At 50.8% G+C, this 21,977-nt stretch overlaps 1 protein-coding gene across 6 annotated transcripts in view; it reads left to right on the top strand.

Annotated features, from left to right (window-relative positions):
- Positions 1-21,977, top strand: part of LOC121289917 (TRAF2 and NCK-interacting protein kinase-like) — a 348,329-nt gene that overhangs the window by 155,723 nt on the left and 170,629 nt on the right. Inside the window, exon 1 of one of the 6 annotated variants that reach the window (XM_041209925.1) lies at positions 1,185-1,386. The exons of the other annotated variants lie outside the window; for them this stretch is intronic. The gene's annotated coding sequence lies outside the window, so the exon portion shown is untranslated. Of the gene's footprint in view, positions 1-1,184; positions 1,387-21,977 lie in introns of those variants that run through there. 6 annotated transcript variants of the gene reach the window in all.

Raw genomic sequence — 21,977 nt, 5'->3', positions numbered from 1 at the left:
CCCCCACCTCCACCTCTCTCTCTCTCTCTCTCTCCGCACCCCCACACACACACCTTAAACCAGCTTATATTTCAACTCTTTCTTGGACTTGAACTCAAGTTCTGTCGAAGGGACATGAGGAACCGAAACGTCAACTCTTTTCTTCTCCGCCGATGCTGCCAGACCTGCTGAGTTTTTCCAGGTAATTCTGTTTTTGTGTTGTGTTGTCAAAGAAACAGTCGTTCTCCTGATTTTATTGAGGTGCTGGTACTTTACCAAAACCTGTTAAACCTGCACGTTCATAAATAATTTCCTGCCATTGAGGTGTTTATGTGCACGTCTTGTGTTCGGGGGCTTACTTACCGTTTGGTAGACACCTGGATGAGAAGACTTGGCCTGGTTTGTCTTCCTGGCCCCTGCAATGTTACCCCTCGTGTCTCCCAAGGATCTAACCTTCGCCCCCCACCCACCCCGCCCCCACCACCCCACCCCGCCCCCACCCCACCCCGCCCCCACCCCACCCCACCCCACCCCACCCCACCCCACCCCCCCACCCACACCCCACCCCACCCCCACCTGCTCCCTGGCAGCCATCTTGGAACCAGGCGCTGCTTTACGGACCTTGACCCCCCCCCGCCCTTCATCCCCCCACCCACCCCACCCCCACCTGCTCCCTGGCAGCCATCTTGGAACCAGGCGCTGCTTTATGGACCTTGACCCCCCCCGCCCCTCATCCCCCTGCCCCCCCACCCACCCCACCCCACCCCCACCCCACCCCCACCTTCTCCCTGGCAGCCATCTTGGAACCAGGCGCTGCTTTACGGACCTTGACCCCCCCCCGCCCCTCAACCCCCCCCCGCCCCTCAACCCCCACCCCCACCCACCCCCACCCCACCCCACCCCCACCCCCACCTGCTCCCTGGCAGCCATCTTGGAACCAGGCGCTGCTTTACGGACATTGACCCCCCCGCCCCTCACCCCACCCCACCCCACCCCCACCCCCCCGCCCCTCACCCCACCCCCACCCCACCCCCACCCCCGAGATGAGCTTCCGATACTCACCCCTTCGACCAACATCGCTGCCTTGAAAACAAAAGCGGATGATCCGGTCACCCTCATCACCTGCCAGTTTGTGGGATCTTGCCGTGCGCAATTTGGCGGCTGCGTTTCCGACTTTACGACAGTGGCCAGGCACCAGGAAAGCTCCTCCAGCGGCTGTGAGGTACTTTGGGACTTGCTGACAGGGTAAGAGGTGCGACAGAAGTACAAGTCCGGAACAGCGCCCGGCTTTTTATCTCTCAGCATCCATCAGTATGTTTAAATGAAACCTGAACCGCCCGCAGAGAAGCCGGACTCTGAGGGGGCTGACGGGACGAAGAGAGAAACACGCGGCGAATTCGCCACCAGGTCGGTGTCTGACAGCTTTGCTCGCAAGCAGCTCGGGTGGGTCTTTAGTGGGGAGGCGGTGGGTGTCTCTCCCTCCGGCAGGGCTCCGGGGTCCCGGGGTCCGGGGGAGGTGGGGGTCCCGGGGTCCGGGGGGGTGGGGGGTCCCGGGGTCCGGGGTCCGGGGGGGGTGGGGGGTCCGGGGGGGGTCCGGGGTCCGGGGGGGTGGGGGGTCCGGGGGTCCGGGGGGGGTGGGGGGGTCCGGGGTCCGGGGTCCGGGGGGGTGGGGGGTCCGGGGTCCGGGGGGGTGGGGATCAGGCAAAAGCCATCACTCCGGCTCCGTTAGGCAAGGCCCCTTGCATCAGGCAACCCACCTGGGCAGCGGCATGTCTTCTGTGCCTGCAAGGACCCCCCCTCCCCCTCCTCCCCCCCCCTCCCCTCCCCCTCCCCTCCCCCCCTCCCCCCTCTCCCCTCCCCCCCTTCCCCTCCCCCCCTCCCCCCCTTCCCCTTCCCCTCCCCCCCCTCCCCCCCCTCCTCTCCCTCCCCCCCTCTCCCTCTCCCTCCCTCCCTCCCCCTCCCCTCCTCCTCCCTCCCCCCCCTCCCCCCCTCCCCCCCCTCCCCCCCTCCCTCTCCCCTCCTCTCCCTCTCCCTCTCCCCTCCTCTCCCTCTCCCCTCCTCTCCCTCTCCCTCTCCCTCTCCCCTCCTCTCCCTCTCCCCTCCTCTCCCTCTCCCCTCCTCTCCCTCTCCCTCTCCCCTCCTCTCCCTCTCCCCTCCTCTCCCTCCCCCCTCCCTCTCCCCTCCTCTCCCTCCCCCCTCCCTCTCCCCTCCTCTCCCTCTCCCCTCCTCTCCCTCTCCCTCTCCCTCTCCCCTCCTCTCCCTCTCCCCTCCTCTCCCTCTCCCCTCCTCTCCCTCTCCCCTCCTCTCCCTCTCCCCTCCTCTCCCTCTCCCCTCCTCTCCCTCTCCCTCTCCCTCTCCCTCTCCCCTCCTCTCCCTCTCCCCTCCTCTCCCTCTCCCCTCCTCTCCCTCTCCCTCTCCCCTCCTCTCCCTCTCCCTCTCCCCTCCTCTCCCTCTCCCTCTCCCCTCCTCTCCCTCTCCCTCTCCCCTCCTCTCCCTCTCCCTCTCCCCTCCTCTCCCTCTCCCTCTCCCCTCCTCTCCCTCTCCCCTCCTCTCCCTCTCCCTCTCCCCTCCTCTCCCTCTCCCCTCCTCTCCCTCTCCCCTCCTCTCCCTCTCCCTCTCCCTCTCCCTCTCCCCTCCTCTCCCTCTCCCTCTCCCTCCTCTCCCTCTACCTCTCGCTCACCCTCTCCCTCTCTCTCTCCCTCTCCCCTCCTCTCCCTCTCCCCTCCTCTCCCTCTCCCTCTCCCCTCCTCTCCCTCTCCCTCTCCCTCTCCCTCTCCCCTCCTCTCCCTCTCCCTCTCCCTCTCCCCTCCTCTCCCTCTCCCTCTCCCTCTCCCTCTCCCTCTCCCTCTCCCTCTCCCCTCCTCTCCCCTCCTCTCCCTCTCCCCTCCTCTCCCTCTCCCCTCCTCTCCCTCTCCCCTCCTCTCCCTCTCCCCTCCTCTCCCTCTCCCTCTCCCCTCCTCTCCCTCTCCCCTCCTCTCCCTCTCCCCTCCTCTCCCTCTCCCCTCCTCTCCCTCTCCCCTCCTCTCCCTCTCCCTCTCCCCTCCTCTCCCTCTCCCTCTCCCCTCCTCTCCCTCTCCCCTCCTCTCCCTCTCCCTCTCCCCTCCTCTCCCTCTCCCCTCCTCTCCCTCTCCCTCTCCCTCTCCCCTCCTCTCCCTCTCCCTCTCCCTCTCCCTCTCCCTCTCCCCTCCTCTCCCTCTCCCTCTCCCCTCCTCTCCCTCTCCCTCTCCCCTCCTCTCCCTCTCCCCTCCTCTCCCTCTCCCCTCCTCTCCCTCTCCCCTCCTCTCCCTCTCCCCTCCTCTCCCTCTCCCCTCCTCTCCCTCTCCCCTCCTCTCCCTCTCCCCTCCTCTCCCTCTCCCCTCCTCTCCCTCTCCCCTCCTCTCCCTCTCCCTCCCTCTCCCCCCCTCTTTCTCTCCCTTCCTCTCTCCCCCTCCCTCTCTCTCTCTCTGAAGGCGGAAGCCCCGCCCACTGGGAGCTGCCGGCCAGTCAGAGGCAGGCTGCTGGGCTTTGCCCAGCGCGCGCCTTCCAGCCTCTAACTGTCTCCCCACCCCCCCACACACACACACACACACACACACACACACACACACACACACACACACACACACCCCCACCCCCCCCCACACACAAACTCGGCCGCCATGTTTTCTCACCTGTCCCACAGCTGATGGGAAAGTGAATAGACTCTTCCATTCGCCAATGGACAAGCAATAACCATCCAAACGATCAAACAGGTTCCCCCCACCCCCCCCCCGCAAAATCTGCTATTTTTATAACAAATAATGAAAGAGAAAGTTCTCTTCCCCCCCCCCACTCCCCCCACTGAAAGTCCCTCTGAATTTTCTCCCTGGTCTTTGCTTGGAACAGCGTCCCAGGATATTAGTTTTTGAATTTTGGGAGACTTTCTGGGTAATCCTGTAGGGTATGGCCTGGGGAGCCCAGGGGTTGGGGGGGGGGGTGTGGAATCCTTGCTTCTCTGCACCGCTAATTAATTTCTGACAGATCAGTGCTCGAGAGCCTCTTCCCCCTTCCTCCCCCCACCCCCCCCTCTCCCCCACTGAGCTGGGAAAGTGCTAGCAGTGGGGAATTGTTTTCCAGTGTTCCTGCCTCTGTTCACTATCTGGAAACCCAAATTTGAGATGAACAGGTTTGGGACATTGGCTGAAGGAAAGGGTCGTGCGAAGCCTACTGCAGCCGATTGGACTTGTCAAAACCTCCTGTCGAGACTTGTACATCAAGGATGGCCGCTTGGGTTCAAATCACCAAGAACCCAAACGTGAACCAGAGCCTTTGGTGGGGAAGCGGAGTAAGAGAGTGAGAACAAACTGAGATGACATTGGATGAGTTGGATTCCGTTTTTACCCCAATTTCTGAATCCCAGTGTTATAATTCCAGGAAGCTAGGTTGTGAAGGATAGAACTGGATCCAATCTTCACACACTTTTCTAAGCATCTATTTACAGAGATACACATTGCAAACTTGCACCTCCTCGCTCAACAACTACAGTTTCAGTCTGCTCCTAGGGCCACAAGTGACTCCCCAGTTAATGCTCATCACCCACACAAATTAAACACAGTTAATAACCAATTACCATCAACACCAGCAGTTAACTGCAGTTTTCTGACACCTATACTTTGGGATGGTCACTATGGTGACGTGTAACCAGAGGTAGTGATTATTTTATTCAGCCCGAGTGTTCCAATCCACTCTAGCAGTTTGAAAATTTGAATTGTTTTTAAAAACCTGGGGAAAAAAGAAATGTGTAAAATTGGTAAAAGTGACCATGAAGCTGTCGGAATGTTAGGAAAACCCAACAGGTTCATTCATGTTTTTGTTTAGGTAAGGAAACTTGCCACCCTTACCTGGCCGGGGCCCAAATGGGACTCCAGTCCCACAACAACTTGGTTGACTCTTAACTGCCTCCTGCCCAAGTTGGTGGTAGAGGCAGAAACTTTAAACTCTTTTAAAAAGTACCTGGATCTGCACCTTAAGTGCTGTAAGCTGCAGGGCTATGGGCCGGGTGCAGGAAGGTGGCATTAGAAAGGACACCTGGGTGTCTTCGGGCTGGCATGGACAAGATGGGCTTCCTTCTGTGCTGTATCTTTTCTATGGTTCTGAAGTGGCCTACCAAGGTTGGCACTTATCAAACCTCCTACCTGTGGTTCAAGTAGGCAGCCCACTGCCACCATCTTCTCAGAGAAACTAGGGCTGTGCATTAAACGTTGGCCTTGCCAGCAACACTGAATGCATTCTGGAAACAAATCTCTGTTGCTTCCAACTTGAAAGATAGGACCTACCTTTGCCATGACTCCTTAAACTAATTATTAATTTTGCTTAAAACTACTTTCACATTCCCAACAACAACTTACATTTATGTAGCGCCTTTAATGTAACAAAACACCCCAACAAGACATGATATAGCAAACTATGACACGGAGTCACATCAGGCAACCTGAGGTCAGATGACCAAAAGCTTGGTCAAAGAGGCAGGTTTTGATGAGCGCATTAAGAGTGGAGGGAGAGGCAGAGAGGCTCCGGAATGGGGATCTCTGCACTCGAAGCTGTGGTGGAGCCGATTAAAATTGGAGATCTGCAAGAGGCCAGAATTGGAGGAGTGCAAAGATCTCAGAGGGTTGTAGGACTGGAGGAGACTAGAGATAGGGAGGGTTGAGGCCATGCAGGGATTCGGAAACAAGGAGGAGAATTTTAAAATCGAGGTATTGCTGAACCGTAAGTCACTATAGGTCAGTGATCAGAGGAAGGGTGATTGAGATAAAGTTTTAGAAAACAATCATAGGAAGATCTTTTGTGTTTTATTTTAAACCAACCGGGTGAATGAAATATGAAATCAGAGGCCTAGGAGAAAATATACATTCATTTTGAGCAAAGAAAACAAATAATCTTTTTGTTCTTCAAAATGTTGATTCATCAGCAAGCGGGGGCAGAGTTTAACTGAGCCAGCCAGAGCAGGAGTGATTGTGGGGGTGTCCAGGAGAATTGGGCAGGAACATCCGCATCAAATTCCCAATGTCGGGAAAAGTGCCCCAATGAAGTTGGAGGTGGGGGTTTGGGTGGGTTGGGGGACTGCCTCTGAAAGTCGTCTCAGCGCAAGAGCCCCAGGTCCCCAGCATCACAGATGCCAGTCTTCAGCCAATTCGATTCAATTGGATACTACAAAGGCTATGGGCCCTGACAACATTCCAGCAATAGTACTGAAGACTTGTGCTCCAGAACTTGCCGCTCCCCTACCCAAATTGTTCCAGTACAGCTACAACAGTAGCATCTATCCAGCTATATGGAAAATTGTCCAGGTGTGTTATGTACATAAAAGCAGGACAAATCCAACCCAGCCAATTAATGCCCCATCAGCCTACTCTCGATCATCAGTAAAGTAATGGAAGGGGTCATCAACAGCGCTATCAAGCAGCACTTGCTTAGCAATAACTTGCTCACTGATGCCCAGTTTAGGTTCCACCAGGGTCACTCAGCTCCTGACCTCATTACAGCCTTGGGTCAAACATGGACAAAAGAGCTGAACTCCCGAGGTGAGGTGAGAGTGACTGTCCTTGATGTCAAGGTAATATTTGACCGTGTGTGGCATCAAGGAGCCCTAGCAAAACTGGAGTCAATGGGATTCGGAGAAAACTCTCCACTGGCTGGAGTCAAACCTAACACAAAGGAAGATGGTTGTGGTTGTTGGAGGTCAGTCATCTCAGCTTCAGGACATCACTGCAGGAGTTCCTCAGGGTAGTGTCCTCAGCCCAACCATCTTCAGCTGCTTCATCAATGACTTTCCTTCCTTCATAAGGTCAGAAGTAGGGATGTTCGCTGATGATTGCACAATGTTCAGCACCATTTGCGACTCCTCAGATACTGAAGCAGTCCATGTCCAAATGCAGCAAGACCTGGACAATATCCAGGCTTGGGCTAACAAGTGGCAATTAACATTCATGCCATGCAAGTGTCAGGCAATGACCATCCCCAACAAGAGAGAATCCAACTATTGCCCCTTGATGTTCAATGGCATTACCATCACTGAATCCCCCACTATTGATATCTTGGGGATTACCATTGACCAGAAACTGAACTGGACTAGCCATATAAATAATGTGGCTACAACAGTCAGAGACAAGGAATCATGTGACGAGTAACTCACTTCCTGACTCCCCAAAGCCTGTCCACCATCTGCAAGGCTCAAGTCAGGAGTGTGATGGAATACTCCCCACTTGCCTGGATGAGTGCAGCTCTCACAACACTCAAGAAGCTTGACACCATCCAGGACAAAGCAGCCTGCTTGATTGGCACCCCATCCACAAACATTCACTCTCTCCACCACCGATACACAGTGGCAGCAGTGTGTACCATCTACGAGATGCAGGAATTCACAAAAGCTTTTTTCAACAGCACCTTCCAAACCCACAACCTCTACCATCTAGAAGGACAAGGGCAGCAGATAGATGGGAACACCACCACCTGGAAGTTCCCCTCCAACCCACTCACCACCCTGACTTGGAAATATATCGCCGTTCCTTCACTGTCACTGGGTCAAAATCCTGGAACTCCCTCCTTAACAGCACTCCCTACACCACATGGACTGCAGCGGTTCAAGAAGGCAGCTCACCACCACCTGCTCAAGGGCAACTGGGGATGGGCAATAAATGCTGGCCCAGCCAGTGATACCCACACCCCATGGATAAATTTTAAAAAATGCAAGTGATTGTTGCTTCAAAGCTGAAAATGCTGGAAATACTCAGTAGGTCAGACAGCATCTGTGGGAAGAGAAACTGAGGGACCTTACAAGTGACCTTTTGCTGTATTGTTTTTATCTGAATCTTATTGTAGAATTCCATTTGAGAGAGAAATAGGTTTTTGGATTTGGTCTGGCAAACGCACAACCCTGATAGAGAAAATAAATAATTGGATTCCCCACCAGAGGAAATAGTGTCTCTATCTACCCTATCCATTTCTTTACTCAAATGGAACAGCTCAATTAGATCATCCCTAATTTTCTCAATTCTGTGACCTCTGCAGTGAAACAGACATTCATTCACTGGTCTTGGTGGTTCAGTGTGGAACCAGGTCACGTGTTCACACCCTGATCTATTCCTGGGGATGGGGAACAGAGCGATGTGGTCAATAAACCTTTTCATTGAAGTTTCATTGTGCTAATCAACTGAAGACCGGGTTTTGAGTCCAGTGTAGCCCTAAGGCTCGATTTCAGATTAAATGCCTTTGCTTTCTTTTGCAAGTCTATTGATGTTGCAGTTCATAAATCCTTAACCTAAAAGCCACACAATGGTTGGATCATTAAGAAGGGAAAATGAAATATGTCTATTTTTAAAGAGAAAACTGAACAGGCCTATGCGCTGTTTGCCTTTCAAAAAGGGTTCATTACACTCCATATAACCTCAGCATAGTTCATCCATTACTTGAGCACTAAATATAGAACATGCTCACTGGAATTCAGTAAATCCTGATGGGGAGACACATACTTCACTTTGTTTTCCTGCTTTCATTCTGCACCAGAATGATGGGCTGACTATAAATCAGTCTCTGTTCTTCTGATGAATTATACATTTAAATAGAAGACACTGGTAGCCTCACGCACTTCTCGCGTGTCTGTGTGTCTCCGTGTCTGTGTGTGTGTGTCTGTATGTGTGTGTGTGTCTGTGTCTGTGTCTGTATCTGTGTGTCTCCATGTCTGTTTGTGTGTCTCCATGTCTGTTTGTGTGTCTCCGTGTCTGTTTGTGTGTCTCCGTGTCTGTTTGTGTGTCTCCGTGTCTGTTTGTGTGTCTCCGTGTCTGTTTGTGTGTCTCCGTGTCTGTTTGTGTGTCTCCGTGTCTGTGTGTGTGTCTCCGTGTCTGTGTGTGTGTCTCCGTGTCTGTGTGTGTGTCTCCGTGTCTGTGTGTCTCCGTGTCTGTGTGTCTCCGTGTCTGTGTGTCTCCGTGTCTGTGTGTCTCCGTGTCTGTGTGTCTCCGTGTCTGTGTGTCTCCGTGTCTGTGTGTCTCCGTGTCTGTGTGTCTCCGTGTCTCTGTGTGTTTCCGTGTCTCCGTGTCTGTCTGTGTGTCTCCGTGTCTGTCTGTGTGTCTCCATGTCTGTGTGTGTCTCCATGTCTGTGTGTGTCTCCATGTCTGTGTGTGTCTCCATGTCTGTGTGTCTGTGTGCCTGTCTGTGTTTGTCTGTCTGTGTGTCTGTCTGTGTGTGTGTTTGTGTGCAGCTTGGTGGTTATCCAATGACTCAGTGGTTAACCTCCTAAGCCTGTGAAGTGCTGAGGGGTGGGTGGAGTGGGGGGCATTACTGATGTTGAAGCCCACCACCTCTGCTTGGGTGAGGTGGCAGAGCATAGGTGCTCTTGTGTCAAAGTATCTCCAACAAGCAACCAACATCCTCCAAACAGGAAGGAGTGAAAATTTACAGCAATTTAAAGTAAAAAAAAGTAAAAACAAAATGCTGGAAAAACTCAGCAAGTCTGACAGCATCTGTGGAGAGAGAAACAGAGTTAATGTTTCGAGCCATTTCAACACTCCACCCTGCTCTCATGCCCACATGTCTGTCCTTGGCTTGCTGCATTGTTCCAGTGAAGCTCAAAGCAAACTGGAGGAACAGCACCTCATCTTCCGACGAGGCACTTTACAGCCTTCCGGACTGAATATTGAGTTCAATAACTTCAGATCATGAACTCTCTCCTCTATCTCCCCCCTTTTTAAAAAAAAAGATATTTTTATTTTTTATCCACTTATTTTCCTTTTTATTTTTATTCATTTATTCATTGTTTTATCCCCTTTTTATCCCTTTTTCTACCTTTCTCTGCAGCACTCTGAAGAAGTCATACAGATTCAAAACGTTAACTCTGTTTCTCTCTCCACAGACGCAGACAGACCTGCTGGAGTCTTTCCAGTACTTTCTGTTTTTGTTTCAGATTTCCAGCATCCGCAGTATTTTGCCTTTATCATAATGTTAAGAGGCGATTTAATTGAGCAGTAAGGAGTTTGATAGAGTAAATGAGGAGAAACTGTTTCCAGTAGCAAGAGAATTGGTAACATAAGCTAGAGATTTAAGATAATTGTCAAAAAAAGACCCGAGGGGTAATGAGGAAATATCTTTTTGCACAGAGAATGGTTGTGGTTTGGAATACGCTGCCTAAAAAGGTGTTGGAAGCAGGTTCAATAATACTTGTCAAAATGGAATTCGATAAATACTTGAAGCAAAAGTTTTAAGGTTATGGGGATAGAACAGGGAGAGTGGGACCATTAAATGGCTCTTTCAGAGAGCCAGCACTGCTGTGATAGGCCAAATGGCCCCTCCCTGTGCTCTTGTTATACCATTATTCATCTAGAATATCCACAAGAGGATTTGATGTGTTATTTTAAAAAATATAAACTTGGGTTCAGACAGCCAGACATAGAAGTTTGAGGTCTTTAGTTACTGGGATTTCGTTAGCAGTGCTAACGTTTGGATACACTGGGTCGAGTCACTGGCAGTTTAGATACAAGACCATCCCTTGTTTTTTTAAAGGTTACATGAGGGCTCTGTTGGTGGATTAATTTGCAAATCCATCAATTGTAGCGTTAATAAGAATTCAGTTCTTGTCAACATTCATCTCTCAACCAACATGACCTGAACAAAGCAGATTATCATACTCTGTGAGAGTTTGATATGTGCAAATTGGCAGCCCCGTTACCTAGATTAGAAAAGTGACTACATTTCAAACAGTATTTAATTGTACCTCTTTACACTGTCCCCATCAAACACTCCCAGGACAGGTACAGCACGGGGTTAGATACAGAGTAAAGCTCCCTCTACACTGTCTCCATCAAACACTCCCAGGACAGGTACAGCACGGGGTTAGATACAGAGTAAAGCTCCCTCTACACTGTCTCCATTAAACACTCCCAGGACAGGTACAGCATGGGGTTAAATACAGAGTAAAATTCCTTCTACACTGTCCCCATCAAACACTCCCAGGACAGGTACAGCACGGGGTTAGATACAGAGTAAAGCTCCCTCTACACTGTCCCCATCAAACACTCCCAGGACAGGTACAGCACAGGGTTAGATACAGAGTAAAATTCCCTCTACACTGTCCCCATCAAACACTCCCAGGACAGGTACAGCACGGGGTTAGATACAGAGAAAAGCTCCCTCTACACTGTCCCCATCAAACACTCCCAGGACAGGTACAGCACAGGGTTAGATACAGAGTAAAGCTCCCTCTACACTGTCCCCATCAAACACTCCCAGGACAGGTACAGCACGGGGTTAGATACAGAGTAAAGCTCCCTCTACACTGTCCCCATCAAACACTCCCAGGACAGGTACAGCACGGGGTTAGATACAGAGTAAAGCTCCCTCTACACCGTCCCCATCAAACACTCCCAGGACAGGTACAGCACGGGGTTAGATACAGAGTAAAGCTCCCTCTACACTGTCCCCATCAAACACTCCCAGGGCAGGTACAGCACGGGGTTAGATACAGAGTAAAACTCCCTCTACACTGACCCATCAAACACTCCCAGGACAGGTACAGCACAGGGTTAGATACAGAGTAAAGCTCCCTCTAAGCTGTCCCCATCAAACACTCCCAGGACAGGTACAGCACGGGGTTAGATACAGAGTAAAGCTCCCTCTACACTGTCCACATCAAACACTCCCAGGACAGGTACAGCACGGGGTTAGATACAGAGTAAAGCTCCCTCTACACTGTCCCCATCAAACACTCCCAGGACAGGTACAGCACGGGGTTAGATACCGAGTAAAGCTCCTTCTACACTGTCCCCATCAAACACTCCCAGGGCAGGTACAGCACGGGGTTAGATACCGAGTAAAGCTCCCTCTACACTGTCCCCATCAAACACTCCCAGGACAGGTACAGCACGGGGTTAGATACCGAGTAAAGCTCCTTCTACACTGCCTCAGAAAACCAGGTACAGCATGGATTAAATATAGAGTAAAGCTTATCCTACAGAGGGAGATGCTGGTGTAGTGGTGATGTCATTGGATTAGTAATCCAGAGGCCCAGGTTAAGGTCTAGGGACACAGGTTCAAATCCCACCATGGCAGCTGGTGGAGTTTAAATCCAATTAATTAGTAAATCTGGAATATAAAGCTTGTCTCAGTAATGGTGATTATGAAACTATCATTGATTGTCGTAAAAACCCATCAGTTTCACTATTGCCACCTCGAGATGTGGCATTGAGGCAGATGGTCAGCAATTACCATATTGAATGGCAGGACAGGCTTGATGGGCTGAATGGCCTGATCCTATATAATATCCTCTTTAGGGGAGGAAATCTGCTACATTCAAGAAAGAAATTGATAAATTTTTGGATATTAGGGACAACAAGGGGTACGGGGAGAAAGCGGGAATATGGTGTCGCGATAGAGGATCAGCCATGATCATATTGAATGGATGGGCCGAATGGCCTACTCCTGCTCCTCGTTTCTATGTGTCTGTGTAACCTTCCCTCATCTGACCCGCCTGTGAATCTGGATCCGTGGCAAAGTGACTGACTTTTCAGTTCAGGGTTTAAGGAACGGGCAATAAACGCTGGTCTTGCCAGCGACACCCGTGCCCCACCAAAGGGGAATCCCTGTCCCCACGGCACTTTGCCATATCCGGACATCCGGGAAGTGCCGTTTGGTTAAGCTTTTGTTGGCTGTCCTGAGCTTCAGTTGCAAAATTTTCTGCGAGACGTTCCTGGCGTTTGCCAGCGATCCTTGTCCATTCCCTGCAGCAGAGGCTCATGCTGTAACCGTGGCAGGCATCCAGAGAAACGAAAGATCAGAACGTGCTTTATTTCTGACCAGGCAGCATTTTGGAGTTCCTATCCTGTGTCATGACGGTTTCAGTGAGAGATCCCAGATCGAAATTCCAAAACCCTGGATTGCAGGCAGGAAGGAAGACTGCATTTCTAAAACACCCTCCGACATTCCCTATAATGCCAAAGCAGCAAGTGAACAAACCCTTTGAAATAAAAGACTTTCACTCTTACAAGGAAAGAACTTGCACTTTTGCTCCCGTCCTCAGAACGCAATTTAGATTTGGAGGGGATTTGAGGAAATTTTTTTTCACCCCAGAGGGTGTTTGGAATCTGGAACTCACTGCCTGAGGGGGTGGTAGAGGCAGGAACCCTCACAACGTTTAAGAAGTGTTTAGGTGAGCTCTTGAAACACCTCAGCACACAGGGCTACAGGCCAAGTGCTGAAAAATGGGATGAGAATAGATAGGGGCTCGATGGCCAGCACGGACACGATGGGCCGAAGGGCCTGTTTCTGTGCTGTATGACTCGAACGCCCCAAAGCACTTTTACAGCCAGTGAACTATTTTAGTCACTGTTGTAATGTAGGAAACATAGCAGCAAACTCCCAAAAGCAGCACGTGTTAATGACCAGATAATCTCTGTGAGCGATGTTGGTTGAAGATAAACCTTGGCGCATGGAGAACTCCCCTGCTCTTCTTCGAAACAGTGCCATAGAATCACATACGCGTGCCAGAGAGGTTAGGCGGATTTGACAGCTCACCCGAAACGTGGCTCCTCCACCAGTGCAGCGCTGCACTTATGGGCTCCAAACTCTGGACTCCGTTTCGAGGGGCAGAGCTGAGAAGGGTGAGTGACACCTGTTCAGATTCACAACATGATGTCACTTGCCAAATACAAAGGTTAATTTCTTTGCTGTGGTTTGAGGCACTGACCAAATTCTTCATCTGGTTGTTTTCGAGCAATGCAAAGAATCTAATGAACGCTTTGTTAAAATTCTCTGAAAACTGGGCAAGGATGTTTCGTAAGTGGTTTGGCTCTTTCGGAATTATAGTGTAAATATTGAGTCATGTTTGAAAAGGGTGAGTGTGAGCCACATGGACACACACCAGCACCTGAACGCATCAGTATCTTCCTTCTCCATCCAACCATGTCGCACGTAATACAGGGTTTTTTTATTCGAAGATAAAAGCAAAAAAAAACTGCGGATGCTGGAAATCCAAAACAAAAAAAAAATACCTGGAAAAACTCAGCAGGTCCGGCAGCATCTGCAGAGTGGAGCACAGTTAACGTTTCGCGTCCGCGTGACTCTGTTGAAGGGTCATTCGGACTTGAAACGTTAACTGTGTCCCTCTCCGCCGATGCTGCCGGACCTGCTGAGTTTTTCCAGCTATTTTTGTTTTTGTTTGATTTTTATTGTGTCATTTCCCTCTCTTCCCTCCCCTTTCCCTTCCTTTTCTTTTTTGCTCTTCACCTTCCATCCCTCTTTCCTTCCCTCCATGCTGCCTCTTCTCTTTCTCTTTATGCCCATTTTTTTGCATTTTGCCCTCTGCTGGGGCTTTTTCCTTTCAGTTTCCCCCTATCTTGATGGAGTGGTATTGCAGCTTGGCTGTGTTGATAGCCAGAGTGGTTCTCGGACAGTAGCCAGGATGCAGTACTGAGTGCAGTCGCACTGACGGACAGCTGCGCTGTTGTTAAACCAAGACCCCATCTGCCCCATCGGATGGATCAGATAAACGATCCCATGGTACTATTTTGAAGAAGAGCAGGAAGTTCTCCCCAGCGCACTGGGCTAATATTTATCCCTCAATCGACATCACCAAAACGCCTTGCCTAGCCAATTTATCCCATTGCTGCTGGTGGGATCTTGCTGTGTGAAATTGGCTGCCGTGTTTCCTACACTGCAACAGCAACTGCAGGTCAAAAAAGTACTCCCGTTTGTTGTCAAGTACTTTGGAACAACCTAAGAGTGTGAAAGGTGCTATAGAAATACCAGTCATATGGGCAAAAATCTTAGCTTGTCAGGCCCGATCTGACCGAGTGTTATGTGGCCTTGGGCGAGCGTCCTATTAAAGCCATTAAAAAGTTATTTAAAAGAAATTTTTCGCTGCTTGTCCAGCGTCCCGTTTGGTGGGAGGGGCAGGCCAGAAGGCCAAGTGGCTTTCGCGCTTTTTTTGGAACCCTCGCCCACGGGCGGGTTGAGGGTTCCAAAAGCCAATAAAAATTTGAAAACTGAATTAATAACACGTCCCTGCTAATGTGTCTGAGTCACACAGGGGGACGCGTTTCGTTAGGTTTATAAAACCTGTGTTCTTTTGGAACCTGCTCAGAGCTGCCTCCAGGGGGAGATTTACCAGCGCGCTCGGGCCCACCTGCACAGGCCGTGCTGAGCGCTGCTGCTGCACACCTTTCCTGCTGGGTGGGCCTTCATGGGCAGGCGTGAACTCACCCGATTGTGGGCAGCGGCCGGCTTCCTGACCTCCCCTGCCCATCCCTGCTGAGCCCGCCCGACACGTCGGAAATCTGCCTTGTGTGTTGATACATTTTTTTTTAATTCTTTTATTATGGGCCATAGTTAGGCCCAGCATTTATTGCCCATTCCTAGTTGCCCTTGAGAAGGTGGTGGTGAGCTGCCTCCTTGAACCGCTGCAGTCCCTGTGGTGTAGGTACACCCACAGTGCTGTTAGGGAGGAAGTTCCAGGATTTTGACCCAGCGACAGTGAAGGAACGGCCGATATATTTCCAAGTCAAGATGCCGTGTGACTTGGAGGGGAACTTCCAGGTGGTGGTGTTCCCATCTGTCTGCTGCCCTTGTCCTTCTAGATGGTAGTGGTCCTGGGTTTGGAAGGTGCTGTCTAAGGAGCCTTGGTGAATTCCTGCAGTGCATCTTGTAGATGGTACACACTGCTGCTACTGTGCGTAGGTGGTGGAGAGAGTGAATGTTTGTGGATGTGGTGCCAATTAAGTGGGTTGCTTTGTCCTGGACAGTGTCAAGCTTCTTGAGTGTTGTTGGAGCTGCACTCATCCAGGCAAGTGGAGAGTATTCCGTCACACTCCTGACTCGTTGGTGGTGGGCAGGCTTTGGGGAGTCAGGAGACGAGTTGCTCGTTGCAGGATTCCCAGCCTCTGAGCTGAGAGAGCAGATGGGGCCTCGGTCGAACAGCTTATTCAAAAGACGGCACCACCTGTGGCGCAGCGCTCCCTCAGTACTGCACAGAAATGTCATTCCAAACCATTTGCTTACGTCCCTGGAGTGGATCTTGAACCCACAGAGTTCTGACTCCCTATGGTGAGAGTGCTATCTGCTGAACCAGAGCTGACATTAGGTAGAGAGTGGGTTGTGAGTGGGGCCTTCTCTCTCAATGGGGGAATCATGGGCAGGTTGTCATGAATCATGGATACTGTGAGAATACTGCATTCACCATCCCAGGTCATTATAGATACAGAAACAATCAAGGAAAAGTGTGGAAAATGAAAATTTACTTGGGAAGTAAGGAGAATTATGGGATTTTAAAATTTCATTCTTAGGGTGTGAACATTGTTAGCTAGGCCTGGATTTATTGCCCATCCCTAATTGCCCTTCAGGAGGTGCTAGTGAGCCGCCGCTTTGAACCGCTGCAGTCCATGTGCTGTAGGTGCACCCACAGTGCTGTTAGGGAGGGAGCCCCAGGATTTTAACCCAGTGACAGTGAAGGAACAGCAACATAACTCCAGGTCAAAGTCCTGGCACTTTCCCCCTAACAGCACTGTGGGTGTACCTACACCCCAGGGACTGCAGCGGTTCAAGAAGGCAGCTCACCATCACCTTCTCAAGGGACAACTAGGGGTGGATAATAAATGCTGGCCCAGCCAGCGACTTATATCCTGTGAAAGAATAAAAAGGCGAGTGGCTTGGAAGGCAAGTTGTAGGTGGTGGTGTTCCCATGTGCCTGCTGCCCTTGTCCTTCTACGTGGCAGAGGTCACAGGTTTGAAAGGTGCTGTCTAAGGAGCCTTGGTGAGTTGCTGCAGTGCATCTTGTAGATGGTACACACACTGCTGCTATTGTGCGTCGGTGAAGGAGGGAGTGAATGTTTAAGATGGTGGATGGGGTGTTGATCAAATAAGAAGGGGGGCAAAGAATTGCAACCAAATAGAAAGAGAGATCCAGGTTAAGGAAGAGGCATAGAAGCCAGGTTACCCATTTACATTATGCACAGCAGTAACCAGGACTCCGAGCTTGGCAGTCCGATGACCCCACCAATCCATGGTAAATTTGGGTCCCGGATTTTTTTTTATTTGTGTGGCTGGGGAAGCAGGTTTATTTTGATGCTGAGGTTAACAATCCATTCAGCCGCTTCAGCTGGCACAGTGTGAATGGTTGCGGTGCCACCAGGAATGGATGTCTCAGGGCAGGAGGTCAGCCTGTGGGTGATGGTCTGATGTAAATGGGGACGGTCACAATTCGAGTTCTTGTTCCGCTCGTGAAGCGAGTGGCCACATCTTCCCTGGGCCGTCCTCAAGCCGTTGAGGATTGTCTGGGTTTTCCGTGGACGGTGGAAACCTGGAACTTCACCACCCGGGTCAGTTACCGGGTTGTGGTCGGCGATGTTTGCAGTCGGCCAGGAGGTGCGCCAGCGAGAGGCGGGGCTGTCGCCAGTCTGTCGGGCGTGGAGTGTGTCCCAGTCGGGACTAGGGCCAGAATCTTAACGTTGATCAGGCGGGCGCGTGCCCGACTCGATCGCATACGAAATGATGTCGGGCATGATGTCATCGCGCACACGAGCAATATTAAGGTCCGCGGGCGCATGTGGGAGGCAGATCCCCGCCTGCCAACAACTAAAGGGCCAATTATGGCCATTAAAAACCCGTAAACCATGATTTCACATTGCCTGTGCGATTTCACCCTCGTTGCACGGGCGAAATAGACCAGTGGGCAGCCTACTTTTAACAAAACCTCATCCACGGGCGGGAGGAAATATCCGGGGTGAAATGTAATAAAGACAGGTTCCTGGGGAGTGGGGGGGCTGATGTTTTTTGAGTTCTGCTGTCAGGTGCTGCATAGACACAGCTTGGTGAGTTCTTTCATCGCCATTTAACCTGTCCGGGTCCACAGATCTCCCTGAGACAGCTCCGCAGCAGCTGTCTCCCTCCGGGGAGCTCCCTCGGAGCACCCGCCCGCACCCACACTCTTGTCGGTGCCCACCCTCTGTAGCGCTGAGGCTGTCTCAGGGCGCGTTTCACATTGGCTGGCCGTTAATTGGTCAACCAGCGTCAAATTGCGTTCGGAGGGGGGCTGATCGCGGGCTGAAGCGCGTATCGTGTCCGCTTCTGCGCCGGCCGGCTTGGCGCACAGGCCAAGCGGGAAATTCAGGCTTGGGAGATTTCAGACAAGTGTCTGGGGTTTTTTCCTGAGCTCCTTGTGTCAATGGAAGTGCTTTGTTCGCTGTCAGCCGCTGGTGTTCTTTGAGGAGGATGCATTCCCTCCGGATGTTCCACGTGTGCTGGCACCGGGAGCCACTCCAGCGGTGTTGGTCTCAATGTTCCAGAAATAATCCTCGTGACTTCCCAGAGGTGGATACCTCCCACGTTTGTGTGGTGGCTCCTGAGCCAACCCATTCCGTTCCATTCCGAGATTAGAGTCAGGCTGACAAGAGGATCAGTGCTAACTTGGAGAAAAGTGAGTACAATCCCAGAGCCACAATCTTTAATGTTCTTTTATTGTTTGTATGTTGGAGTGGAGCCATTGTAGCTGGCTTACATTGCAATTGGCTCAGAAATCTCTCAAACCTGAACAAGAAAACAATGAAAGCTTAATTATATGTTTAATTCTTGTCCTCTGCAGTCTCTTGGCAGATTAAAATGCCATTTAGAGGCGGGACGTTGTGAATCACAGTGGTGGGCTAGATACCAGTTAGTTATAATTACACAGACCATCAGGGTTTCTATTGGAGACAGTGACTTATTAACGTGGTGAGTGAGAAATCCTTCTTCCCGTTCTCTGGCTAGAATATGGACACAGAGCAGAAAGAGCTGATATTTTCATTCCATTTTTCCCTCAAGTCTAACATTGACAAGTTGTATTCTATGTAATGTCTTTAACATCGCAAAACACCCCAACTTCATCAAAGTGACCATCAAACACAGCTCGACACCACCCAACCCAAATGAGGTATTGAGTCAAGTGACCCAAAGCTTGGTCAAAGAGGCAGGTTTGAAGGAGCGTCTTTGAAGAGAGAGAGAGAGGCAGAGAGGGAGAGAATTCCAGACCCTACGGCCTGAGAAGCCGGAGATGTGGCCATTAATAGTGGAGCAATTAAAACTGGGATTCTCAAGAGATCTTGGAGGCTGGAGGAAGTTACAGAGATGAGGAGGGAAGAGGCTATGGAGGGTGATATTTGAAAATGGGAATGACTTTGCTCTTGCCTCACTGTGACTTGCCCCCACGCCCAACATAATTTGCTGAATCCTGTTCTTTAGCACCGGCTGCTTGTCTGCCCCCTGGAGAAATTGAAGCAGCCCCTCCGACAAGGTGGGTGTCAAAGTTGAGTTTGATTATTCCTCCCCTGTATCTCCTTTCCCTGACAGCCACACCAGGCATCTTCCCGGGAGGAATCCCCTGGATTGAGATCAGGAGCAGAAGCCCGTGCCGGTATACCTCCTGTCTCAGCAGTGGGTGCTGTGACTGACTGTAGACGGGTCTTCACAGCCTGGCTGTGACCTGCTAACTCTGGTAGCGAGCCAGCTAACATATTGTGTTCAATTCTGGGGCAGTTCACTTTGGGATGTATGTCAAGCCCTTGGAGGGGGTTGCGGAGATTTAGTGAAAAGGACCCAGGGATGAGGGACTTCAGTTATGTGGAGCCAGTGGCGAAGCTGGGATTGTTCTCCTTGGAGCAGAGAAGGTTAAGGGACATCCTCAAAGAGGTATTCACAACCGTGAATGGGTTTCGATGGAATAAATAAGGACAAACTGGTTACAGTGACAGGAGGGTCGGTAACGAGAGCACACGGATTTATGATAAGCGGCAAAAGAATCGGAGGTGAGATGAGGAAAGAAACATTGACACAGCGAGTTGCTCTGATCTGGAATTCCTTCCAATTCCTGAAGAAACCAGAACAATCCTGGAGGGTTGGTAACCCTGGACGATCAGGAACTCTGACCTTAAGGCTGGAAGTTTGTTTCCTATTCACACCCCCTCAAATCGCAAGCTGCTTTGCCTCCTGATCACCCTGTGCTCACTGACATTACATTGGCTCCCATCCCATTCCTGTGCTCGCTGACCTACACTGGCTCCCATCCCATTCCTGTGCTCACTGACCTACACTGGCTCCCATCCCATTCCTGTGCTCGCTGACCTACACTGGCTCCCATCCCATTCCTGTGCTCACTGACCTACACTGGCTCCCATCCCATTCCTGTGCTCACTGACCTACACTGGCTCTCATCCCATTCCTGTGCTCACTGACCTACACTGGCTCCCATCCCATTCCTGTGCTCACTGACCTACACTGGCTCCCATCCCATTCCTGTGCTCACTGACTTGCACTGGCTCCCATCCCATTCCTGTGCTCACTGACCTACACTGGCTCCCATTCCAGCAACACAATTAGTTTTTTCAAATTGTCTCTCTTCACCACCAGCTCCCTATCTGAATAACCTCCTCCAGCTCCAAGCTCCCCGACATCTCTGCACTCCTCCAATTCTCACCTTGAGCATTCCTGATTTTTAATCACCTCATTACATCATTTTACTCTGCTCCTTCTATCATTTTTCCATTTGTAAAACTTAACTCCTCAATTGACCAGGACAATAAACCTGGCTAGAATTCCCTCCCTAAAACTCTGTCTCTCAATTCTCCTTTCAGGCTCTCCTTCAAACCTCCCACTGAGCAAATGTCTAAGTATCTGTCCCAATATCTCCTGCTTTACCGTCAATGTTTTGTTTGGCAATCACTCCTGTGAAGGCCCCTTGTGAAGTTTGACCCTGTTAAAGGTGCTAGATTAACACAAGTTGATGCTGACAGCTGGAAACTGAATAAATTGAAAGCCTCCTGAAAATGTTGATTGCTCATTCATTATTTTCTTGTGTTTCCCTTTCTAAAATGAATGTTTGGTGATAAGATCACTACACTGGGGCTGTCCAGCAGGTTTTATAATCAGTCACCACCGGGCCTGATACTGGAGTATGATTTCCATGTGGTGATTTGAGTCTCGGGGCAGTTACAGTGTGCGGACGGGTGGATTGGAAGTCGCTGACAGTTTCCATCTGAGCCTCTGCCTTAGTTACTGCTCGGACAATCAACAAGGCGCTGGCTATTTTTGGAGCATTTTTAAAAACTCTTGCAATTGAGACCACGGCTGCTAGTGCTCTAGAACCGAGAGTCAGCAGCTTCACCACAGAATTGTAAACAAAGCCCCTTGCAAACTTCAACTCTTGACTCTTCACCAGAATTGTTCTCTCCCTCCCTCTCTCTCTGCTTCTTCTTTCTCCCCCTCTTCTCTCCCTCTCTCTTCTCTCTTTTTCTTCTCTCTCCCTCTTTCTCTCACTCTCTGTCTCTCTCTCTGTCTTCCTCTCCCCCTCTCTTCCTCTTCTCTCCTCTCTCCCCCTCTTCTCTCACTCTCCCTCTCTTCTCTCTCTTTCTCTCATCTCTCTCCCTCTTTGTCTCTTCTCTCTCCCTCTTTCTCTCTTCTCTCTCCCTCTTTCTCTCTTCTGTCTCCTTTCTCTCTTCTCTCTCTCTCTCATTCCTAGACCCTCCCTCCTAGCTTCTCTTTCTCAAGATCATCAATGATGATAAATACTTTGGAGTTTATGACAATATCAAAGCTGATTGGCTAGGACAGACTTTAGGTTTGGCTTGTGGGCCAGGATTGGAGGAGGTGTCGCTGGGAAAGCCTCCATGGTAACTGTACCATGGATGATGTGGTAGCTGAGCTCAATCCCACTCTCTGAATTCAGTTCTTGCCTGAGCTGAAGGTTTCCAGTAAGATTTATTGGAGTTCATCAGCAGTAGGAGCTGTGACCAATGTTTCTCTCCGCTTTCTTGGGGGATTGGACGCCCAAAACCCAGCTCTATAGAAATATGCTTCCTGCTTCAAGTCCTGGAACCTGCTTAATGAGTTTTTTTTTTTTGCTTTTTGGCAAGTGTTATAGACTGAGAGAAAGATTGGTTGGTATTCCTATGCTCCTTCATGACCTCAGGATGCCTCAAAGTGCTTCACAGCCAATGAGGTAGTTTTGAAACATAGTCACTGTTGTAATGTAG

The sequence above is a fragment of the Carcharodon carcharias genome, chromosome 2 (genome assembly GCF_017639515.1).
Source record: "Carcharodon carcharias isolate sCarCar2 chromosome 2, sCarCar2.pri, whole genome shotgun sequence".
Lineage (NCBI taxonomy): Eukaryota > Metazoa > Chordata > Chondrichthyes > Lamniformes > Lamnidae > Carcharodon > Carcharodon carcharias.
This window is presented reverse-complemented; position numbering and strand designations above follow the sequence as displayed.